The sequence below is a fragment of the Gopherus flavomarginatus genome, chromosome 2 (genome assembly GCF_025201925.1).
Source record: "Gopherus flavomarginatus isolate rGopFla2 chromosome 2, rGopFla2.mat.asm, whole genome shotgun sequence".
Taxonomy (NCBI): Eukaryota; Metazoa; Chordata; order Testudines; family Testudinidae; genus Gopherus; species Gopherus flavomarginatus.
This window is the reverse complement of record NC_066618.1, coordinates 160497078-160508239: the sequence shown is the minus strand read 5'-3', so window position 1 is coordinate 160508239 and position 11162 is coordinate 160497078.

The window sequence follows — 11162 nt, the reverse complement described above, 5'->3', positions numbered from 1 at the left end:
TTTTAGCTGACTCTAGTGACATATCAGTACACTACATGAGACTAACTGCTAGCAATGGGTCACAGTTTCACTTACACTAAAAGCCTTTAGCAAAACTATACAAAAGCTCTGTAATGTTATCATAGAATCACAGAATATTAGAGTTGGAAGAGACCTCAGGAGGTCATCTAGTTCAACCCCCTGCTCAAAGCAGGACCAACACCAACTAAATCATCCCAGCCAAGGCTTTGTCAAGTCGGGCCTTAAAAACCTCTGGAATGTTATGGAATGTGCCAGTCCCATTTAAAAACAAAACAAAACCCAAAGCCTTCTGTTTTCCATGCAAGTAATTCTATGGTACTGAAGAGAGTATTTTCAGTTCAGGTGTAGGATAGTATCAATTTTACATAGCCAAAGTCTGTTCTCAGTTACCTCTGTGTAAATGCGAAGTATTATGCGCGCAGTGGAGTTACTCCAGATTTACATTCGGCTGAGTGAAACAAACCTAGCCCACAATGAACAAGGTAATGTTAGCATTGCAGATAAGCGAAATTTCTGTCTATCTATGTCCTTACATGGTCCCTATCACTGAGAGCTGAGCAACTCTCAAACATGAATGAATTTATCCTCACAGCCCCACTCACAGCTCAGGAACATTATAATACCTTCCACTGCCAATGGGAAATTTGTAAAATGCGAAACTGGGGCCCAGAGGCCCAGATCCTCAAAGATATTTAGGCATCTGACTCCAAATGAGGGTTAGGCACCTAAAGGCCTTTGAGGATCTATGTCCATGAGTGACGCATGCACCCCCCATTCAGGAAGGCTAGCCTCCTGCCCTGCCAGTTCAATCTGGAGGGGCCCTGGCCAGCAGCTGACACCAGGCTGCCCAGAGGAGCTCTGAGCCCTGCCACGGTCCAGCCCCAGGCCTGCGGCAGGGAGAATTAGCAGAGGTTCGGGAGGCTTAGCCTCACCCAACCTCCATTACCCACCGCCCATAGCTAGGTCAGAGAGTTTCAGGCTGTACTAAGGTCTCATAGGGAGTCTGCGGCAGAGATAGGAATAGAATTTAGATCTCCATGGTCCTAACCCAGTGCCATAACTGCAGTCCCATCCTTTATACAACATGCAGACGTCACATGTTACATGATATTAAAAAGAATGCTATGGTAGGAAAGTTATTATTATTATTCAAAGACGCTAATGCCGAGTCATTATCAGGTGAAAAGAAAGGTTACATGAGAATGCTACAATGGACTATGCAGCCTTTGAACTTGTAAGGATTATTTTCTTTCATAATTTGCTTCTAGTCAGCTGTTCACAGAATGTGATGTCTTTGTAAATTCTGGTATCTTACAGTTTGTCCAGGGATATAAAAGGTGCGGCTTTCTGGAAATGAGAATTTCTAAGAACATGAAAATACACTGCTTTCTCTCTAAAGGGATGATAGCTTGATTTACTAACCATTCTGAAGATAATTTCTCTTACCATATATTTATTTGCAGAATATTTTTAAACCCCTTTGAGAGCAAACTAATATAAAAATAAAAAATGACTTACCACCAGCAGAATTTTTCTTCAGCATATTTTGCTAGTGTTTTGTCAATTAAATCAAGTTTTCCAAACTGGGCCATTAATTTTTCATACACACTTTTGATGCACTCCCCCTTATGCACCAAAAGATTGCCTTTGTAAACACGTGCAAATTCTATACCTAATTGCAGGGTAAAATTTCCAAAAGCACGTCTGCCATTTAGGAGGCTCAGAGCTTGTCTACACAAAGACAACTCAGGAAAACGAATCCAAATTAAATAAAGGTGTGACTTTCAAGTGGATTAGTTAAACCTCATTAAACCCTGTGTGAATGCTCTTATTCGGAATTAAAGTGGCCTTAGTTTGGTTTAGTTTAATTTACTTAAGGCCACCTACATTCTCAATAAGAGCACCTATACAGGGGTTTAATGCAAGTTAACTAATCCACTTTAAAATATTAGTCCTGAGCATCCCTGTATAGACAAGCCCTTAGCCTCGCTGACTTTCAGTGGGACTTCAGGTGCATTAGAAAATGATATTTAGGCTCCTTGGTGATTTAGAGTATTTTTGAAATTTTACCCACATCATTTGCATATGCAGATTTTGTTATTTATATCTGCAGCGTACTAGTGTGTGCAGAAATATACATTCAAATACATACTTGTAAAATGTGCAGTCATAGAAGCCAGGCTCAGACTCCTTGGAAAATTTGCTTTATCATAACAGATTCTCACTTAATATAAACTAGGGCCCACTTATAAAGCAGAGCCAAATCCTGCTTCCATCTCTTATTGCATTTGAGGGGAGTTTAGCCCAAATAAGGATTGCAGGAATTGATCTATGCTGAATCAGGACCAGTGACTCTTTGTTTGTACTACAGTGCACGATAGGACGCAATACGCAACTCTACTAGGAATGCAAATTTTCTGCAAAAATACATGCTGTTGTACTTAAGTACCATGACCACGATGGGGACAGTTTCTTTACATTTAGATTGGATTTGCATTTGTGTAACTCCATTAATCTCAGGGGAGCTACTTGTGATTTGCTGAAACAACAGGAGAAGATGGCCCACACTTGAGTGTACGTTCCAAGGGTGAAGCTTTACCTCATGTTAGCTTATACTGAGACAGGTCTAATCAGTGTAAGGCTGTAGTATAGACATACCCATAGATTTCTCTGCAAGAAGGTCCTCTTGTGTTCCTACAGAGGTAGCTTTAAAAGAAGCAATAACCACTAATGGAAGTTTGATTTCAAAACTGGAATATAATATCTACCTTTCTGCTAGGCTTCCATTGCAGAGCTAGAAAAGAAATAATTTACTTTGTGAGCTAGGGAGACTGGTAATTGTTTCATAACTGTTTTGTTAGGTCTGTTGCCCAGATCTGGTTCTGATTTCTAAGAATCTAACGGAAGAATGTTCCGCCCAAGGCAGCTTTAATGTGCAGCATTCGGGATCCTTGACATCATATTCCAGGAATGATGAGTTCATATTCCTCATGCCTAAATTAGTAACTGCAGCTCTGTCTGCAGTGGGGTAAAAAAGTCACAGAGGGCCAGTATAAGGTATCTCCCACCACAGACCTCAAAATAGGGCTTAAGTGGTACATAGACCTTGGTACTGGCCCTGTGCACTAGTGTGCATTTTACCATAGGCTCAAAGAGTTCCATACACTTATCTGGAAAATAATATTAATTAGAAATATAGAATTTTCCTTTTGTGGGAAATTTCACTCTGTTAAAGTTATTCTCCATTGTGAGTTGGAACAAAAATTCAAAATATTGAAAAATTTTCACCAAACAAGAAATTCCAAACATTTCAGATTGGATGTTGACATTTTCAATCAAAACAAAATGATTCAGCATTTCAAAACCAACATTTTTCACTTCAGTTCTCCCTGTAGGAACATTGACCAAAAAAAAAAAAAAAAAAAAAAAAAAAAAGAGAGAAATGGAAATAGACATTTTTCCCATGGAAAATTTCAATCTTGACAGAACTATATTTTCCTATGGGAAGATTTTTGGCAATATGAGTTTTAACCAGCTTTAATATTAAGGTTTCCTTGTGTTTTCTAAATCTATTATAATGTTATCAAACCTACTTCTCCAACAGAGCCCATATGGATGGATGGGAAGTGTTAGAGTCACAGATCAAGTGCTTGTACATGTGTGGCTGGCAGGGGCATTCCAGAGGCCTCATGCTTCTAGCACCAAAACCTATTACCATATCAGAGATGCACGGAGCTTATGAATAGTATAGTATAGAGGTCAGAGTACAGCAAGAGGGATACTTGTGGGCCATATTTTAGTCTCAGGAAAATCAGAGTAAATGTGAGATAATTCTACTGCCTTGGGTCTAAAACACCAGATTGAGACTCATGAAACCTTGGTTTTAGTTCCTGGCTCTGCTATTAGCCTGCTGGATGACCTTGGGAAAACTCATTTCCCCTCTTTGTGCCTCAGTTTTCCCATCTGTTAAATGAGGACAATAATACTGACCTCCTTTGTAAAGTACTTTAGGCTCAACTGATGAAAAGTGCTATATAACAGCTAGATATTATTCTTAATAGATTCATTGGGTCAGCTTCTCATTCACAATAAGGCAGTGTAAAAGGACCTTAAAGTGTGTTTCAGTTACATTCACATTCACTTTACACTCTCAGAGCACTGTAAAGGGTGCTTAGTGTAAACAAAAATCAAGCCCACTCTGAATTAAACTGGCATAACTGAGAGAATTTGACCCCTGCATAGTTGTTACACCAGGGCAAAGCAGGTGTAAAGTTTTGTAGGTTTTAATCTACTCTTACATTCACTTTGCACACAGATACAAAGAAATGCAGAACCAGGTTCAGAGCACTCAGCTTACTGGATCAAACCACCAGAAATGGAGGCTGTTTTCTTCTAGTCAATCAGGTTTGGAGTCCTGTTTGCAGCAGTGGCCAAAACTTGATGCTTCAGATAGAGGCTAAAGGCAAAATGTCCCTGGTTAATTATAGAATGTAGTATTGTGGAGGTGTGGGAAATTCTTTCCTGTCCCCTGTGGGTAAGAAGTCAATCACTTACCAGATAATACCTTTCTGTAACCTCCACATGTCAGTGGGGGTATATCACACAAAGGAGCTGTTGTATTTTCTATCAGCTGTGACTCAGTTGTGGTAGGAGTCAGAAGCAGGAAGTTGTATTCACAGAAAACAAAAGGGCCAAATTCTCATCTCAGTTCCACCGGGGGTAAATACAGAGTGACTCTGCTGAAGTTATTAATAGGCTTGATTCTTCACTGCTTTGTATCTTTTGTAGGGATTTACATGTATGCAAAGTAGGGTGACCAGATAGCAAGTATGAAAAATCGGGATGGGGTGGGAATTAACAGATGCCTTTATAAGACAGAGCCCCGCATATCGGGACTGTCCCTATAAAATCGGGATATTTGGTCACCCTAATGCAAAGTGGGTGCATTCCTGGTTGAAGACCTTTTACATTCTTGTTGAATCAGGGCCCAAAAGCTGGAAGGCAAACTCCCGTTGACTTCAGTGGTAGGAAGATTAGACCAGTAGGATAGATCAGGTAAAATATTTGGTATGTGCTATATGTGACAAGCAATCAGAACCCATTGCAGAAGCATCATCCAGGTACAACTATCTCTGCTTCGCCCTTTGCAAATAAATAAATACAGACAAAAGGGATGTGCCTGATTCTCTTCTGAACTTTTCCCAGTGACGTAAATCCCCAAATTAAAATTAAGGCCCAAACTGTGATCCAGCTTGCAGGGCAACACATAGGACCAAAAAGGTGTAACCGGCCCTTTAACTCATTTGCACTGGGTAACTATACCAGTGTTTGAAGCATGGACAGCAGACTCCACAGGTGGGATGGAGTGAAGTTAGCCTTTGCTCCACTCCCCCAATGCACTGGCTAGAATGGCTGCACTGATATGCTGGGCCAGAGAGGCGAGTATGCTGCCCTAGATAGAGTCCTGGAGTAGGGTGTTTCCTCGGTGGAGCATGGGAAGACCAGCATATAGGTTGTGAGACTGAGGCCTTGTCTACATTACCAAGTTTTGTCACCAAAAATTGCCTTTTGTGGCAGAACAGCAAGAGTGTACACACTACAATGGGAATTTTATCGTGAAGAACGCCCAGTTTTGGCGACAAAAATCTTCCACCCCTATGAGAGACTTCTGTCTTTTCCCCTCCCTTTATTGCCAACAAAGAGCCAGTGTAGACGCTGCTGATTGTTTTGTCGACAGAACTGGCTTCCACCAGTATCCCACACTGCCTGCCCTGATTGCTCTGCTGCCCTCCCCTTTCAAAGCTCCGGGAAGTATCTGTGTGCTGCTCCCTTTGGGGAACCAACAAAGGGCAAATCATTGGAATGCTCCTGTTCTGTCCGGCACTAGGAACACAACAGCAGGCAGGCTGCTGCTGCAGGGGGGAGGGGGACAGACTGCTGATCTGCTTTGCAATTCCTCAGCACAGAGAGCTCACAGAGCTGCTCATGATGCTGCTCTCAGCAGCTGAGGGGGCTGTGGAAGAACTCAGAGAGAATCCCAAGATGTGCAGCGATCCCACAACACTGCATGGTGCATTGCTCACCCTGTCGATGATGGTGTCCCCAGCGTGGACATGATCTGTTGACAGAGGGAGCAAGCCTGAACACCCTTTTGGTGATTTTTGTTCTGTCGACTTTTGGACGTCGACCTAAGTTTTGTCAACAAAACTTGGTAGTGTAGACAAGCCCCGAGTCACAGACTTGCTTCCTTCTCTGCTCTGAAGCCAGCATAACAACTTGTTGCCCCTTTGCAAAGCCACACCTTGATTTGATTTTAAAGGAGAAAGGAATGTCTTCTAAAAGAAGAGTTTGATGATAAAAGGGCTGATCCTCCATTGTTTTGCCTCATCGTTTACACTGCACACTTTGCACCGGTGTGAATGATGGCTTGGGATGCAGGGCAATGGGGAATCAGGCCCCTATTAAGACAAATTGTTAAGAAAAGTTAGTGTTTCTTGAGTATCAGAGGGGTAGCCATGTTTGTCTGGATCTGTAAAAGCGGCAAAGAGTTCTGTGGCACCTTATAGACTAACAAATGTATTGGAGCATGAGCTTTCATGGGTGAATACCCACTTAGTCGGTAGAATACCCACACCGACAAAGTGGGTATGCACCCAAGAAAGCTCATGCTCCAATATGTTTGTTAGTCTATAAGTGCCACAGAACTCTTTGCCACTTTTATAGTGTTTCTTGAGTTACTCTCTCTTCTTCCATGCTTCCTCCTGCAACATGTGCTGTGCCAGTCTTATTCCTTGTAAGTACTGATGCGGTGGAAGGATGAGGTAAGCAAAACACAGTAGACATAGCAGAATTGGGCAGGAAGCTGTAATAATAAATGAATTCCTTTAAAATAGAAGGGGAAGGAAGGAATAGAAGGAGGGACCTAGGACAGAGTTTTCATTATCATCTATTTATATTATGCATATGCTGTTGCACAAGACAGAAGGTATGACATGGGGCCAGCCACAAAGATTTTGTGATCTAAAGCCCTTCCTTAGATTCTAAATGGACCTGAGTGAAAAGTGAGGGGACTCAGTATCACACTGGAGGGACTCTGCACCTTGTGAGATTGGACCTTATTACAAGTAAGACCAAACAGGGTAATCTAGGGAAATGCAGGGAGACCAAGAGAGGGTAAGGCTTCATGGAAGAAGTAGGCTTTAAGGAGGGATTTGAGGGACAGAGCCAAAGTCCCTTGAAGAGAATAGCAAGACTTGCACTGACTTAATTGGGCTACAGATTAGCTGTAGAGGAGGGAGTAGACGCTAAGCTTGCAAGAAGCAGCAATATGTTGGGGGAAGGTTAGAAAGTAGCTGAGAACAGAGAAAAGAAGTAAACAGGGAGGACAGCTGGCCTCGAACCCAGATGCTCAGAAACCATGCAAAAGCTTAATTGTTTTGTTTGTATTGCAGAAAATATTTTTTTTGGATGTGCCTTGGGTTTGAGTTCTGCGAAAGGAAATGCAGAGAAGGAGGAGAAGATGGGCATTATTATTTCGTCCAAATCAGTTTGCCCATCACCGAAGGAATGTTCTGGGATGGCAATTGGGTCTCTGAGGTCACATGCTCACTGAAAACATACCAGTGGGGACTAACTTATTAACAGTCCCCATTTGCTGAGAACTAGAAGTTGAACCACTCACTTAAACTGAAATTGTGCAGGGGTCCAGCATGAAGTCTCTGCTATGGTAGTTACACGGCCCTCATTACCAAAGTACCTGAGCACTTCACAGCTGCTAATGTCATGAACCTCACAGAACTCCTTCCTGTGAGATAGGGATGTGCCGTAATCAGGCCTCAGTTCCCCATGAGTAAAATGCTTGAGACCCAACTTCTATTGAAATTAATGGGAGTTAGGTGCTTCATCTGGAACTTTAGGCATCTCAAAACCTTCGATAATCGATTCCTAATTGACTTGCCCTAGGTCATACAGAGAGTCAGTAGCAGAGCTGAGAATGGCACCCTGTTTTCCTGAGTCCCAGCCTAGCATCCTAACCATTGGACCATACTTCTGAATTTAATCCCCATTTAATTCCTATTCTAAGAATGAAAATGGAGCATAAGGCTGTGTTGGGCCTCTGCACAAGGCTGAATTTTACCCTTAGAGATTATAGATTATTGTGGGATTTTGATAACACATCTGTTTTTTTCCTCCTTTCATTAAACAAAGCATGCGTTGCATATTTAAGGTAAACTAACTAGCAGTGAGATGCAAAGATGTTAGTTATTGAAATTAAAGGTGGAATGAACCAAACTTGCAAAAACTGTAATAAAATTTTACCAGCCCAGGAACAAAAATCTACTTGCCTGGCCGTTACAGTGAGGATGAATGACACAGAAAAAGCAAATGATAGCTCACTTGCCAATCAGATCATACCGTATGGATATATTTCTGATCCCCTACTAGAGAGATGCTAGAAAGTATTAGGCCATTAGGGAATCCCTGAAACAAGAGGATCAACATTTAAAGTTACATCCAAGGCCCTTTCTACTCCATCCAGGGACTTCGTGCACCATCACATGGTCTAGTGCTAATATTGTCAGCTTCTTGGCATGCGTAACCTTCTTCAGCATTAATTTGTATTCATTTAGATTTTGAAAGTGCAGTTTGTTTTAAAACAACAATTAATTTATGAGATCACTATGGACACAGATGATGTTCAAAGGCATTGTATTGAGTTCATGCCTTGGGAGGAATGCTTGGGAACACACCATACAATTGTAAGCAAAATTGTTCAGATGAAGGTAATTTTTTTGGCAATCGAGTGCAGCCATATTTATACTAACTGAGGATATGGCCCAGTAGATTTACTTTATTAGTATTGTTTTAAACAAAAATGTTCCCAGATTTCTATGTACATCTACAATAAACAAGCAAACAAACAAACAAGTAAATACCTAGCTCATCTTAGCATTCTTCATCCATAGATTTCAAAATGTTTTCAAGGAGGTCAGTATCATTATCCCCATTTTACAGATGGGGAAATCAAGGCACAGGGGCAGTGGCTTGCGACAGGCACCCAGAAGGCCAGTGGCAATACATTCCAGGTCTCCTGAGTCCCAACTCAATGGTCTATGCAGTAGGCAACACTGTCTTTATTTATAGTGATACATATTTTCTCACTTGCATAAGACCTCTCAAATATCTTACATCAGCTAGACACCTTGCAAACACAAATTAAACCATGCAACCCCTCTGCGAGGTTTGCCGTTATTAAAATACACTTTCATTGTGTGTGCACACACTCTTCGCAATGAGGCCTCTTGAGGTACTAGTGTTGATGGCTCTTGCCCCGTGTGGAGCAACCATGACTGGTTACACCTCTTTCTTTAATTGGAGGCAGCTGTCTTGCAGAAAGTAAACATTCTGTGTCACCAAGCTGGAGTGCCCCAAAGTACTTACCTTCAAAGATCCTTTCTGTCCCAAGGGTGTTGCATTACAACTTTGTCTCAATGAGGTTTCGCTCCTATCGCAAGAGGCCTGAAGTCAATGGAGATGGGAGGGAACCGTCCATCATAGTGTTGTTTGCGTGGGCAAAATACAGCCTGAAATTAAGACAGGTCACATCAGCAGAAACAAATAGAATTAGAGATTATCATTGGCATCAATAATAACCTAAGAATACAACTGTGGCTTGTCAAAATTCCTGGATTCCATTCTTTGAATATAGGAGGGGCAAAGACCTAGTCACCAGTACTGGAGATCAGGCCTGTTCCACGTGTTTTTTTCCATGTTCTGCCACTGTGTGCCCTTGGGCAACTCACTTAATTTCCCTCAATTAAATGCCTCCGTGTTACCCATCTGGGAAAAGAACACACTGCATAGGGTGTTGGGAGGCTTAATTAAATAATGTTTTTTAAACCTCTATGAAAAGGGAACAAAGATATTGGGTACAAATATGTGCAGCTCAACTCTTTTAGGCCTCAACTCTGTGGCAGATTCTATTAGCACAGACTTCACTTGAAGCCAGTGGATCTCTTCATAAGCCACAGGGTCTGCACTAGCAGATCCCAAAGCAGGACCAAGTCCCAGATGGGTGTTTGGCCCACATAATCTCCTGTGAGGAAGAATTTTATATTCGTGACACTTTGTAAAAAAAACTACTGTCACCGTGCCAAAGCTTGGGCTAGATTCTCCACTGCCCTGCACTCTATGTAGTCATTTACACTAGTGCAAAGTAAATGCAAAGTGATTTCAAAATGCTACCATTCTAATTTGGTGGAGTTTTACACCCACTTTGCAATAGCTTTAGCTTAGTATAATGACTACAAAAAGTATCAGGCAATAGAGAATTGGGCCCTTATCTTGGAATCAGTTTTTATTAAATTGCTACCTCTACTGATAGATTCACATATTGCAATCAGCCTTGGACTTGTCTTACTAACCCTTGTGAATCTAAACTATTCATGAAAGCTCAACGTATTGAGACCTACAATATTGACTGACTGACAGACAGACAGACCCCTAACTCTCACTGCACCCTGTAGATTAAATACATGTTATCAAATTGTTTTAACCAAAGGGTTAAAACTGAAAAACATGGAGGTTAATACCAATATTTCGAAATGGGGATGCTTTGAAATAGACACCTAAAACTATGTTTAAACACCTAAGTAAGGCCTGTTCTTCACTTGAAAGTTTTTCTGGTATAACTACTTCTGTTAGGAAATGGAATTTTTGCTGATATAGTATAGCAGGGGGGAAAAATCGAGTGTGGACAGGGTTATATCCTATCAAGATGGCTTATACCAACATAGATATTAACCTTCTCAGTGCTAAACTGGCATAAAGCCCCTTTATTCACCTAACTGCTTCCAATCTAGCGGGTTTATACTGCTTTAGTTGCACTGGTATAGTTAAAGAAGTACAACTTTGTAGTGTAGGCAAGGTCTAAGTTGTAGAAACTTACTTGTTTCTTCCCCTCTAGATTTTTGACTTCTGAGTTGTTCTCATTATTGATTTCATGAATTCCATTTTCACTTCTCTGTAATTATGAATCTACATCATCAGCCCAAAGTGAACATCACTAATGAAGGCGTCATGGGGGAGGGGACATGAGTGTAGTGTTTAAAAAATAGAAATGATTCGCGGACTGGCCATTA